We start from the raw sequence: 15292 nt of genomic DNA on the forward strand, positions 1-15292 counted from the left end.
TTGTGTGAAGGGGGTAAGATGACTGTCTATCCAACAAAAACTCTTACAGATTAATTGAGGTAGGGTATATTTCTTTTAAGAAAGTATTCTTCACCTAAATATGTGTTGAGTTTTTCAGACGTTTCTGTCATTCTCATTTAGATGATTTGCACAAGACATTTCTGGGTTCGAATGCAGACAAATGGTAAATTTGTTGAAGCCTCCTGTCACCTGTTAAGATGCAGTAAACACTACTGATGAGATTTTGTAGATTTCAAGTTGACTGAGGCTATAGTCTGAAAAAAAAAAAAATTCCAGCCAGGCACCGGTGGCTCACACCTGTAATCCTAGCTACTCAGGAAGCTGAGATCTGAGGATCATGGTTCAAAGCCAGCCCAGGCAGGAAAGTCCACGTCTGTGACACTCTATTTTATTTTATTTTATTTTATTTTGAAAATACCGTACAGAGGGGTTACAATTACATAGGTAGGTAATGAGTACATTTCTTATCAAGCATTGTTGCCTCCTCCCTTGTTTTCCCTTCTCACTCCATCCCATCTCCCCCCCCCCAAAAGTTGTAAAGTTTGTTTTTCGACATAGCAATTTGTACATCTAATTGTTGCAATGGGTCCACCTGTATCCCTATATAAATGATTTGTGTTTTCCCTTCCCCTCCACAAATTATACCAACATCAAATACAATGAAAGCAGGGGTTATACTGTGGGGGGGGGGGTCATACAAAGCAACAAAGAAATCATCTTATAAATATGCTAGAAACAATTGCAAGAAAAACAAAACATTTGAATTCTTATCTTGGGGTTCATTTTACCTAACATCAACTTATCTGACCTTTTCTGTTTGTCTCAGACATATACTAGTTATTGCAAATAAAGGAAACCCTGGGACCTATGTTTCTTTGGGCCTGGCTTACTTCACTTAATATCACTTTTTTCCAAGTCTTTCCATTTCCTAACAAATAGGGCAATGTCATTCATTCTGATGGAGGCATAGAATTCCATTGTGTATATATACCACATTTTCTTAATCTGTTTATCTACTGAGGGGCATCCGGGTTGGTTCCATATCTTAGCTATAGTAAATCATGCTGCAGTAAACATGGTTGTGCTGGTAGCTTTAGTATGGTTTTGTTTGTGATCATTTGGGTAAGTGCCCAAAAGTGGGATTGCTGAGTCATAGGGGAGCTCTATGTGGAGTCTTTTGAGGAACCTCCATACTACTTTCCAAAGTGGTTGAACAAGTTTACACTCCCACCAACAATGCAGTAAGGTTCCCTTCTGTCCACATCCCCTCCAGCATCTGTTGTTATTAGAGTTCTTGATTTTTGCCATTCTAATTAGGGTGAGATGGTATCTCAATGTTGTTTTGATTTGCATTTCTTTTATGGCTAGAGAGGTTGAGCATTTATTCATGTGACTATTGGCCATCCTTCTTTCCTTTCAGAGAAGTTTCTCTTTAAGTCTTTAGCCCACTTATTTATTGGGCAGTTGTTTCTTTGAGGATTTGTTGTTGGAGGATTTAATATTTTGAGTTTCAGGTATATTTTAGATATGAGACCCTTGTCTGTTGTATGGCTAGTGAAGATCTCCCAATCTGTGGGCTTTCTATTGATCTTACTAGCTATGTTCTTTGCTATGCAATTTCATGCAATCCCATTTCTTTCTTTGATTTGTTGTGTTTCTGGGTCTCTTTTAAGAAAATTTCAGCCTGTGCCAAGGAGACCTAGAGTTTCTCCTATTCCATCCTGTAATGTTTTCAGAGTGTCTGCTTTGACTCTGAGGTCTTTACTCTTATCTCCAATAAACCACTCAGAAAACCAGAAGTTTCACTGTGGCTCAAGTGGTAGAGTGCTTTCCTTGAGCTGAAGAGCTGAAGGACAGTGCCCGAGCTCAGAGTTCAAGCCCATGACTGACCAAAAAAAAAAAAAAAAAAAAAAAAAAAAAAAATTCCAGTGCATGCCTAAGATCCAAAGCCTAAACAAAATTTTTCTTTTGTAAGATCACATGGAGTGAAAAATGAATCAATGTTCATCAGAAGCTTTATTTAGAAGACATCAAAGGGTGCTGACAACCTCACTAATTCACAACTTTTACTATCAACTCTATTTTCAAGATGCCAGAGCATCTTATAAATTGTTGGTACTCCTCATGGAATGTGGATTTTGTAGTTATTTGGCCCTGAATGTACAAGCTATGTATTAAGTGTCACTTGAATGGAAAATTATTTGAAGAAAGTACACCATGATTCACTTCTAATGAATGCTTTTATAAGACTCTGAAAATGAATTCACCCAAAGAAATTCTCATACAAGGAGGCCAAGAAAGTATTATTTCCTTTGATACTTTACCCAACAATTTTTAAAGTCAAATAATTGACTAAAGCTAAGAAGTTTCATTTTGCTATCAAGTAGCACACATAGAAATTCTCCCTGCTTATTATAGTCTTAACAGAGAGCCAAATGTTGCTTACACAAACAAGTCAGTATCCAGAAAACACCCTTGACAGAGACAGAGAAACTTAATAACTAGTTTTCTTTTCAATCTACCCCATGTAACTACTTTTAGAAAATGACTACAAGCAAATACTCATGTAAACTTTCATATTTTGATAAGACCTATGAATAAAAGTTGAAAATCAAACAAAGAAAATCATCGGTATATCCTTGATTCCTTCTATTCCTGACAAAGCTCAGAGTTTCTTTCAGATTGTTATGTAACATTTTCAAGGACAGTCTTTTGAGCTGTGCCAGATTATAGAGAATCATCCTAGATGATAAGCGAAAGTCAAGGATATCCTGAAAGACAAGAGCTAGTTGTAAATATTTTCCAAAAGGGTGCTCTAATCAGACGTCTTTCAGGAAAGAAAAAATGTGATAATTTAAAAAATGGACTTGCATTCAGATGCCATTTTTCAAGTGATAAATGATAACCGAGTCAATTCAACTGTGACAGTTGAGGCAGGTATGGACAAGTGAACCTTAAACAAAACCTCTAGATATTATTGAAATTCTGTATTGCTCATTGATTCAGTAGGGAGAAGAGTATACATGAGGGAAACATCAAGAATGACATCAACTTATTTTAAGGGACAGGAGGTAGAAAATAATTCAAAAATAATAAATTCTATTTTAAGAGTTCCACAGATTCACGTGTCGATCGTTAAATATTGTTAAATTAAACAGACAATAGGGACTTGAAATAATTTAAAGTCAAATTAGGTTTGTAGTAAAAAGCCCCATTTCCTTCTTTATCCACTCCTTTCTTCATGATAAAGTTGATAGAACAGTTTCAGAAGCTGAAGCTAATAGCTCTAAAGAAGATGGGCTTAGGGCTACAGCTGACTGTTGATGCCTCCAGGGTCTCCATTGTTATTCTATTAGATTAGTTTAGATGTTTCACTTTCACAGATACTCTGCCACGTGCCACCTTTGGGTTTATAAAAGCTTACAATGGCCACCAGTCTTATTACAAGATTTATTTCTTTTAAACTAATGTAAGCCATGTTGCTGAAAGTCCTACACAATACTTTTTAAGTGCTGAACATTCTAACTTCTGTTCATACACAAAATTTACCATGGAGCATATTGATTGTAGCTATTTAGTAGCTATATTTAGTGGAAAATGGCTAGGTAGATGATTTTTTTGAATGGTGCCCCAATTGGTTCATTTTTGAAGATATTGGTTAATTTATTGCATGAGGATTTTGAATCATTTTCTGTATCAGTGACTAAGAAAGGGAATTGTGAGGAGAAAAAACAATTGCCAGATTAACACAGTTCTAATATGTAATGCAAATATTATGCTAATGAAAGAAAAATACAGACCTGCCCTTAATTACTCAAGTCATCTCTCTCTGGGACATGAAAAGGTTTGTTTTGTCTCATAGCTATAATTTATTCTAACTATTCTTAATCAGCTTTGCAAATAGGTTCAAAAGACCTTTAGGCCTGATGACATTTTAATCAGCCCCAAATATCATATTTCTCTGTCCACTAATATTTTATAAAATTGATTACACTTTGGATCTCCACACCACCTTCATCTCCACTTTGTTCTGAATAATCTAAAAAGACAAAAAAAATGTGAATATCTCCTCCACACACACCATTCTGCACCATATCTACAAAACAAGCTTTGATTCTGATGATGCCCCAAAAGAAAAGAGTTCTGATATAATTAAAATTGTGATAATGATGGTGGAGATGGTAGTGGAGGATAACAGGAAGAGCCACACCAGTAATAATAACCAACAATTAAGAATATCCTTGTGATTAAGAATATTATCTCCACCACTGACCTTTCTCTTCAATGGAAAAATCTTGCCTCTGAGTTTCAGATATATACAACTACTGGCTCACCATTTTTAACTTAGATGTGCTTGATGCATTTTAGAACAGCGAAGGGCCTTGTAAAAATTACTTTATGCCAATACATTTTTAAATAAATAAATAAATTGAAGGTATGCTGTTTTCCTTTTCAGCAAATCCTGGGACCTATTTGCCTGTTGGTAAGTACCATGCTCTTCCTGCTTATGCAACCCAACCCCTACAAGTAATGAAAACATCACAAGATTGTGACGTACTAAATCTTCTAACTTCATATATATATATATATATATATATATATATATATATATATATATACCTACATATGTCATATATGTATATCATATTATATATATATATATATATATATATATATATATATATATATATATAGTAAAAGCAAGAATGGACCTTTGGGAATAGGAAAGACATTTTCTTTTTTTAATTTCCAAATACCTAATACAATCATGTGACCATGGCATAGTATCTTCCAGAACTGATGCTAGATAAAAGCCTATCTTTAGTTTATTTCCTAAGATCATCTGTGTATTTGGGTGAGCAATCCATTGTAGACATCAACATTGCATAGAGTTATTATAAGAAATCAAGTAAGCTATTAGATGATATAATCATGTGAGGTCAAGATTGACATAGTAAAGATGGAACAACACAGAAATAAGCCAATCTTTAAATGTTTTGGTTTACACTCAAATTTGTGTCTTAAAATTAACTGTATTATCACTGACAAGAAAATGCTTCATCTAGACACAATCATCATAGAAAGTAAGCATATACATAAAGAAAACCACTTCTAGGTTAATCTTTATATAACCACTTGTATGTGTGTGTGTGTGTGTGTGTGTGTGTGTGTGTGTGTGTGTGTGTATGTGTGTCCATTGGTCATGGGATTGCATTCAGGGCCTGGGAACTGTCCCTGAGCTTTATTGCTCAAGGCTAGCACTCTTAACACTTTTAGCCACAGTGCCACTTCTGGTTTTCTGATGGTTAATTAGAGATAAATGTGTCACATACTTTCCTGCCCAGGCTGACTTGAACCACAATTTTCAGACCGCAGTCTCCTGTATAGCTAGAATTGCAAACATGAGTCACCAACACCTGCCTTATTTAAATACTTTTATTCATGAAATTCTTGATGATGATGCAGAATGTGCTAGACATTCTGAGTGAACAAATAAATGAAAAATAAGTGGTCTCAGTCTTTCAAATATGAATAGAGTGATGAACAGTATGGTGTCAAACAAGACACAAAATAGCTATATGGGTATAGAAAATGTCAAACCTAGGGCTGAGAAGGTGGCTCAGTGGTAGAGCGCTTGCCTTGCATGCATGAGGCCCTGGGTTCGATTCCTCAGCACCACATAAGCAAAAAGAAAAGAAAGCCAGAAGTGGCGCTGTGGCTCAAGTGGTAGAGTACTAGCCTTGAGCTGAGGAGCTGAGGGACAGCGCCCAGGCCCAGAGTTCAGGCCTCAAGACTGGACCCCCCCCCAAAAAAAGAAAATGTCAAACCTAATCTGTTCTCAGTGACACAGTGAAGCTAGGCTTGGAAAGTAGAAAACAGTTAAGCTGATAAGTAAATTATATAATGAGTGACCCAGAAAAAAAAAAAAAACGAAGCAACATTTTTAAAACATAGAGAATTGAAAAGTTTGCTGAGAGAGGAAATCTGTTTTCTAACGTCTGGTGTTCCTTTCCTTTGATTATTTAATTATGATATTTAGCAGAAATTGAAGCAATTAGACATAGTAATTTGTCATGGAAAGCAGAAAAAAGTAAATGCTTATTTTCTAGTTATGAAGCAAAAGTCATAGTTTCAGTAGAAAATTCCATTTTTCAAATAAAGATATTATAAAACATAATGTGTCTTAGAAATACTTTTTCTTACTATGGTTGCAGATTGTTCAATCTAAATGGTATAAATAATGACTTTGATCAAAGATTTTAATAATATATGTACAATTTATTAATTGCATTTTTGCTTATTTATTCATACTAAAAATATTTGTGTGTGTGTGTGTGTGTGTGTGTGTGTGTGTGTGTGTGTGTGTGTGTGTGTCAGTCCTGGGGCTTGAACTCAAGATCTGGACACTTTTCCTGAGCTTTTTTGATCAAGGCTACTGCTTTACTACTTGAGCCATAGTTCAACTTCTGGCTTTTTTCTTTCAACTAGCTATTTAGAGATAAAGATCTCATAGAATTTTTGCCCAGCAGAGTTTCAAACTATGATCCTCAGATCTCAGTCTTCTGAGTAGTCAGTATTATAGGCATTATCTACCAGCATCCAGCTTGAAAACATCATTTTGAGGTGTTATCAGATATCAGCCATGTACTAGGGTCTGGAGTTACAGAGATAAGTAACACTTCTAATGTTATTTTTATATAAATTTAAACAAAGATTTATAGAGATAATATACATCTAAAAAGAGATACATAGACTATAAAGATGCAAGAATAGAAATAAAAGGATAATAGAAATATAAACAAAGTAGAAGAAATAAACTTGAAAAATATTTTATGAACTAGTAAAATGTGACTAACTTTAGAATAAGGGAAGAAATGAAATATTTGTTTTAGATAGGGACATATTCAAATGAAGGGTAAACAAAAATATTTAAGATAGCTAAAGAAGTTCTATATAGAACTGAGTATGCTATACCAACAAGTCTGGTAAGGTGCAGTACTTAAAGTTTACTTACACCTTAAAGAGTGTCATATCCTATTCATCTTTACTTACAGCTAACTCTCAGCCAAGTAGCATGGCAGCATTGTGGTCTATTTTCTGTGGCTCTGTGATCTATACCATTCAGTACAGAAGCAATGATTTTAGTATAGATGAACAGTTGTTATTAGGAACAAGAATAACAGATGTGTCAAAATGTGCAGCTGGGGGTTAGTTAATGCATTATAGCAGTGCTAATTGAAATATTATTAAAAGGCTGACTATCGCATCTCGTATTTCTAGCATTAACACACACACTTCATTAGTCTTTGCCCTCCCTGTGGGATAAAGCCTGCACCTGTTCATCTTTTTGAGCAAAAGTATTTCCTGCCAGATAGCTGGTGAGGAGCTCAAGCTATCTGGCAGGTACAGGATAGCACGAGAGAGTGGATGACAGGTGGCAGATAAGAGAAGAAGCTCTGGCATTTGTTCGGTAGGGAATATACTTTCTGTCCATTTTGGTGGTGCACTTGGGCCATTTTGCTGTTGTAGTCAACATTCAAAGAGTAGACTTGTAACATGTGCTCATTAAATTCATTTGACCTATGATGTTACCATTAATACAAAGCACTTACTTTATGTTCAAGTTATTATAGGAGACAGAATACAACTAGAAATTCTTAAGGGTAAGGTTTCAGTGGTATAAGGCACAAAGTAAATAAAAATAGCATAAATTTCACTGATAAAATCCTACCTGTTCAGGTACTATTTACAGTGACAGAGTTGATTGTTTTGTTTAATTGTTATTTGCATTTATTTAAATCAAAGGACTCCCTAATTTGTAGTTGAAAATCCTAGGCACCAGTGACTAAAATATTAAGCTTACTAAGTCTCTCACAGCTAGTGGTAGGATTGGACTTGGATATTGGTGTTTTTAACTTTATAAACTATGCTTTTGGTCATTGCCTTGAATTGTTCAAATATTTTATAGAAACTGGGTATCAGAGAAATCATATTCATAACTTTTTGGAGAAGATCAAAGATTTGATTTTCAGGGAATATAAACACCAATTACATGGATCTTTTTGGAAAAAATATGTATTGTTATTGGAAAGGTGATGTACAAAGATGTTACACTTACATAAATAAGATAAAAAGTACATATATTTTTTAACATTGTCACCCCTTCCCCTACTCTCTCCCAGTTTTTCCCTCCAGTCCCTACCCACAAGTTGTGTAGCTCATTTTCAACATAGTGTGCAGTAAATATGACAGCTGTATTTGTTCGCCCTTTGTCCCACCATTTCTATGCCCCCTTACTCTCCCAAAGACAGATAAATGAATGAACAAGACAAAAGGAAAATAAAACAAAGCAGCCAAGAAAACAAATGCTCTTGTCTCCATTTCTTTGAGTACAATTAGATAAATATTATTTTATATGATCGTGTGCACATAATCATTGAGCCTGTGTGATCCTCTCCTAAGGATATCCTCCTTTGGTCTCACTCTATGTGAATGCCTAAAGATCTGTATAATTTAGTGGCGCTGTAGCTCAAGTGGTAGAGCGCTCGCCTTGAGCTGAAGAGCTGAGGGACAGAGCCCAGGCCCAGAGTTCAAGCCCCACGACCGACAAAAAAAAAAAAGATCTGTATAATTTATCATGTCCCAGTGTATGTATTTTTTTCCTATTACCAACAAGTGTGTTTACTTGTAGATTTAGAAATACATTCTAGTTACCACAAATGAAAGAAACCATGAAACCTATACTTCTCTGGATTTTGCTTACTTCTTGCAATATAGTTTTTCCAAGTCAATTTACTTAATATGGTAAAATGTGTGTGTGTGTGTTGGAAGAAAGACACCCACTTCAACAAATGGTACTAGAAAAATTGGCTAAAAATAGATCCTTACATATCATCCTGCACCAGAATCAATTTAAAATGGATCAAAGACCTCAATGTAAAGCCAGATACCATGAAAATATTACAGGAAGAGATAAGGGAAACACTAGAACTTCTAGACATGAGTTGAAGCTTCCTAAGTAAAGATCCAGAATCACAACTAATTAGAAAGACTGGATAAATGGGATTGCATCAAACTGAAGAGTTTTTGCATGGCAAAGGAATAAGTAACAAGTTAAGTAGAAAGCTCACAGATTGGAGAAGATTTTTACCACCTATGTATCATACGATGGCTTTGCCCCTAAAATATACTTAGAGTTCAAAAAAATAATACCTCCCCCCAAAATCTTCAAAGAAACAACAATCCAATTGAAATTGGGGCTAAAGACTTATAGAGAGACTTCTAAGAAGAAGAAGTAAGAATCGCCCATAGACACATGGAGAAATATTCAACCTCTCTGGCCATAAAAGAAACACAAATCAAAACAACATTGAGTTTCCATCTCACCCCAATTAGAATGGCCATTATCAAGAAAATAACAATAACAGATGTTGGCAGGGATGTGGCTAAAAGAGAATGCTACTATACTGTTGGTGGGAATGTAAATTTGCCCAATTACTCTGGAAAGCAGTATAGAGGTCCCTCAAATGATTAAGCATAGAGTTTCCCTCTGAATCAACAGTTCCCCTGCTGGGCCTTTATCCCACAGACCACAACATAGGCCACACCAAGACTACCAGCACAACCATGTTCATTGAAGCCAGGACGGGAATCAGTTGCATAGATCTTGAAAGTTTGCCTCTGATTGTTTACCTGTTTAAAAGTGAGTCCTAAAAGAATGGATTTGAAAGTAGGTTGGGAAGCCAAGGCATGTGTACTTGTTACGAAGGAAGGAAAAATGCTTTCATTCCTCAAGCCTTGGGTTCTGCTTTCAATTTTGATGTCACTTCAAAAAATCATTTTTTATCAAACTCATTATAAAATTAAAGCTACAAGAGACAAATGTCTCCATTTAATATGCACTAAGTATATTTTTTATTAGAATGGCTTATCTCAGCTGATATCATTTTCTTGTTCAGTTGAATATTATCCAGGAAAAAATTATAATCAGAAAAAGTGGGATTAGAACAGAAAGAGTTGGATAAGTGAATTCCCCTTTTGTATATCCACAGAGATAAATAACGTGATCAGAGAAAATGACCACTACTAGAACAATGTGAGACACTGATTTTAAAAAAATCCTGCTTTTAGTATCCTTTGAATTCTGGGCCTTATAGTGATCATTTTGGTTTTTTTTTAAAGTTGCAACTTTCAGAAGCATATTTATATTCTAATATATTTCTGAAGTTGCATCTTCCACATTTGTTTCAAAAACTAGATGTGAATTTCTATGTGTTAAATGCAGTTTTCCGATAGGTATCTGTGTCTATGTATTTTGGGATATTGTTAAAATGATTCCTTAAAAGTAGTCCTAGTGGGGTTTTTTTGGCACTAATGTACAAAGTGTTAAGAAAAATGGCCACCATGCATGATTCCATCAGTATAGTAGAGCAGGGCATGTGTACCAAGAGCTTCAGTATGCTCATGGCTGATGCCCATGAATTCTCTCTTGGTAATTTAGCATCGTTCTCTATACTGGAAACAATGATCTTTTAAACATGGAGTTGTAGCACCTTAAATTTAAAATGTGTTTTTGGAATTACATGGCATCTCATTATGTTCAGAACCTCACACATGAGTTGACAGCTCTGTACTCTTTAGCTATACCAGCCTCATTTCTCACTGAGATGCACTGATTTTTGTGTGGTCCAACCAGGGTGGTCACCTTAATCACTTGAATATACTAGTGTATTTCCTACTACAGGACTTCATTATGCACAATTATCTTTTTCTGCCTCTTTACCTACTTGTTTTCTATCTGTCCTGTCCATTACAGTTCTAACAAATTTTACTCATAAATGTGCTCTCTAAACTCATGCCTTAGGTTGTATTCTCATATTAGGTACTCCTTTGCCAGAAACCACTCTAACTTTCAACTTGTATTTCCTCATATAAGTTTTTGATCAATATCTGTCTTCCTTGCTGTCCTTCAAATGACAGAGAAATTCCAGGACAAATATAAGACATCACTAGTGACTAGTCAATGACTGATTTATACCAAGTACTCCCAAAAATCCATTAAGGAAATTAATGCAAAGCCATGGTCATTTTAATATCTCAATGTGATTTGTAATTGCTTTTGAAATTCAATTAATTTCCCTTATAAAATGATGTTACAATTATCTTTAAAGCATCACCTATGTAAAAATAAAAATTAATCAAGAATAAAAATTTGACAATATCCCTATTCCTTCCTCCAAAACACAATGAAACCACTTCTATTTAAGTGACCATCCTTTCAGTTCTTATTTTCTTTGTAGTTCTTGTGCATGTGTTAGCTCGTATATGGCTAAGATCATATTATCTGGAAAGCTTCCTTTTCCATTTAATGAGATATGGACATAGCTTAATGATAATAAATATGAATTCACATCATTTTCAAAACATTTATCTAGAATGTTATTGTATAATTATGGATCAGTTTTTATTTCTTCTTAATTGATATATATTTATTTGCTTTAATTCCAATTAAAGTATTACCTTTTCTAGCAAGTTCATTTGGATATATATTTTTATGTAAATTTCTAGCAATTTCTTTGCTGAATCTAAGAAATGTCTGCCTGCCTCAATGATGATACATTCTTTTAAAAAGAGTTTTATCTTTTAAACATGCCTTTTAATGTTCTCCTATGGAAGATAAATCTTCCATAACTATCTTCCATATTCTCCCAATGGTAGAAATTTTATGAATAAGATAATGCATATAAAGATAGCACAATAATTAAATGTGAGAAGATAATGTCTTTTCAATATTCTACTCAAATTTTAAATGGAGAAGTGATTATAATCTGTGAGGCTGCAATTGACAAATATCAATGATAAAACCATGATTTTTTTATGATGAAAATAATGTACAGAGGGGTTACAATTACATGGGCAAGTATTACTTTGGTCCATGAAACTTTGGGTTGTACCACAAAAAAAGCTTTGAGTAACTTAAGAATGACCAAAATTGTGGAGACAGGGAGGAAAAATTCACTGTGAGCTTGAAGTGGATATCTTACCCTAGGATGGTGGAGGCCCAAATGTCTAAGAATTTTTTCCCTTTCATATCCACTTCTACTTCTTATGACCATTATTATGAATTCTATAAAAACTCAAACAAGGTTTTATACAAAATTTCAGAAATAATGACTGTGTTTCAAACAGATTTGTAGTCTTTCCTTCTTGGGTTTATGATCCTTCTATAAACAAATGTGAATATGTAAAATGTGCATCGATTTTAAAGTCTGTGTTGGCAGAACACCAATGAAGAGGTGTTTCAAAACCCCCAAAATGCCAGTAAGAAAGTAAATCATGTTTTGAATGTAACTTCCAGAAATTGAATGTCTGCCTCAAAGGTGGCAATGTTGGGGTGAGACCTATGGTAGGTGTTTGGGCTGTGGGCACTGTGTCCTCATGAACTGATTCAAACCATCAAATGGAACTGCATGAGTCCTCCCTTTCATGGGTTTTCTGGAGAGACAGAGGACCACAACAAGCTGCCCTTTGCTTCTCATTTCTTTACTCAGGTTACTTCCTTTTCCATTTCTCTTTTGTGAATTGAAGAAGTATATGATCTTCACTAGCTGTAGTTGCCAAATCTTGAGCTTTCTAGCCTCAGTAACTGTGAGCCAAAATGAACTTTTTTTCATACAAATTATCCAGTCTCTGATGTTGTGATATAGAACAGAAAGCAGATGAAGTCAATTCAGATCTTCACTATAATCTGATGGTGCTTTGTTGGGAAGATGAAAGTATTGAGACAGTAGAATATACACAAAATACTGGGTAGTGCTAGGAAAAGTCATCAGAATCCCTGCCAGACTCCTTTGCCCTCTAACTAATGTCTCTGATTGTGGTCAACTCAGATGTGGGAAGGCAAGACAAACCATCATGTGAAATAATACAAAGAAAGAAATTTACATAACTTATCTTTAAATTCCTGTGATGACATTCAAATAGCCCTGTATTTTCTTACTAATGATCCAAGACAGGCACCTTGCACTTCAGATCTATTTTCATTTGATCAATGCTGAATGGAAATAAAGCACAGCTGGTCAAATCTCTATTCAATAGCCATGACAACCCTTCAGACTTTGTAAGCCTCTGACTGTTTTTACAGATGACATAAAAAATTCAAACAGAAATATATCAAGCACTGAGGGAAAACAGTGATTCTATCAGGCATGAATTTCTCAGAGCAGAGCTATTGGAACCTGGGGCTAGACCGCTGTTCAGGAGAGCTGTCTGTGCATGGTAGAGTGTTTAGCAGTGTCCCTGATACTTATACTAACTCTCCATTTGTGACAAGCAGAATTGTCTTCAGATACAGTCAACAGTCTTCCAGAAAGCAAAATTCTCCCAGGTTTCACTATACTCTTGCTTTAAGGAAGAATACTCAGTCACAATTGGTAGAGGATATGTTTTACTCTGGACAAATACTTCAGGACTTTATGAGTCTTCTATACCCAGTATGAGACTGCATTTATCAAGATGTAGAAGCACATCCATGGTTACCATCATGCTGTTTCCATGGCTAAAAACAGACTGATTGCTCTGAGCAAATCTCCATGGTTGGGTTATTGTGAAGGTACAGAGATTGTGTCAGATACTTCCAACACATCTTATCGTAGACACTCTAAATTTTCAGTTTTTTTGCCTAAATGAATGAAAATTTAAGCTCAAGAGTCTCAAAGCATCATGCCCTAGTACATTTTTAGAATTGTACATTTATTTCCAAGGACATGCCAACATATCCTAAATCCTCATATCTGTGATGGATTTTATAGCTGCATTACTATCTTCATTATTTAAGCAATGTTTTGTCAGCACTGACATATAAAAGCCCTATAGTGCCACATTCAATAAGTGAAATGAAGGAGATGACCATTTGTGGGATTCCCCCAATTGTTTGTTTCAAATATGTTAATTATATCAGCTTATTTTATCTCCCATAATTTTTAATTATTATTTCATGAAAGATGAAGGCATTGGAGTTGGGTGCTGGTGGCTCACACTTGTAGTCCTATCTACTCAGGAGGCTGAGATCTGAGGATCAGAGTTCAAAGTCAGCCTGAGCAGGAAACTCCTTGAGGCTTTTATCTCCAATTAACCACCAGAAAACTGGAAGTGGAGTTGTGGCTCAAAGAGGTGGAGTACTAACTTTGAGCAAAAGAACTCAGGAACAGTGCCCAGGCCTCAGGACTGGCACACACACACACACACACACACACACACACACACACACACACACACACACACACATACACACCTCACATTCTCTCACATGTGCACGCTCATACACACACAAAGATGGAGACATTGAGATTTCATAAACATCAATGAGCTGTCCAAGATGAGACTACAGGAAATGGCTAAGATATGAGTCTATCATAGCTTTCCACTAACTTACAATGTCTGTTCTGTTTTGTTTTCCATAAAAGTCCAAAATATGCCAAAAAATTGAAAAGTCTTGTTTGTGAAGAAAAATACTACATGAGATAACATTAAAATTACTTTACTTATATGAAATGGTTTTAAAAATATCAAAAGAACATTTATAGGTCTGAATGATATGATAATGAGCACACATTTAAGAAGTGAAATTCTGATCCATTTAAAATAGAAAATGAATTCTTAGCCAAAATTTGTGCTCCTGGAAAATAAAAAAAAAGGAACAACCAAAAGGCATTGGAACTAAATCACTTCCTGAGCCATAATGAGCTTAGGTTTTTAATCAGACTAATGAGAAAAGATCTGTAATTCAGCCTGGCTCATGAGTCATACCATAAAGTTTCTCCCTACAGTTCCATGGCAGCCTTGATGTATCATTCATTAGGTACTGGAAAAGTAACATTTTCAAGAACACAATGAACTGCAGTCTGAGAGAGAAAACAATGAGAAGGCAGCCGTGGTTCGCCCTTCTATCCTGCCCTTTGCTGCTTCTGACAACACACTATCATTCCCTCATCGTGGAGCAATGCTTACAACCTATAGTCTATATTATTTTGATGACTCGTTGGTAACTTGGAAATTGTGTTTGTTTTTTTTTAATGACCTATGTCATAAAAATGGGGAGTGTTAGGGAAATCCACTGTGGTATAAACAAAAGCATGTAAGGAATCAACTCTCAACTTAGGTGACCATCTCTAATACCTGTAAAATCAAGGATGGAGATTTTTTTTAATCCATTGAAAGGTCTGTCCAGTTATGACCTCACTCTGAAATATTTATGATCTGTGATGGTTAA

The sequence above is a fragment of the Dipodomys merriami genome, unplaced genomic scaffold (genome assembly GCF_024711535.1).
Source record: "Dipodomys merriami isolate MVZ:Mamm:240054 unplaced genomic scaffold, mDipMer1.0.p SCAF_21, whole genome shotgun sequence".
NCBI classification, from domain to species: domain Eukaryota; kingdom Metazoa; phylum Chordata; class Mammalia; order Rodentia; family Heteromyidae; genus Dipodomys; species Dipodomys merriami.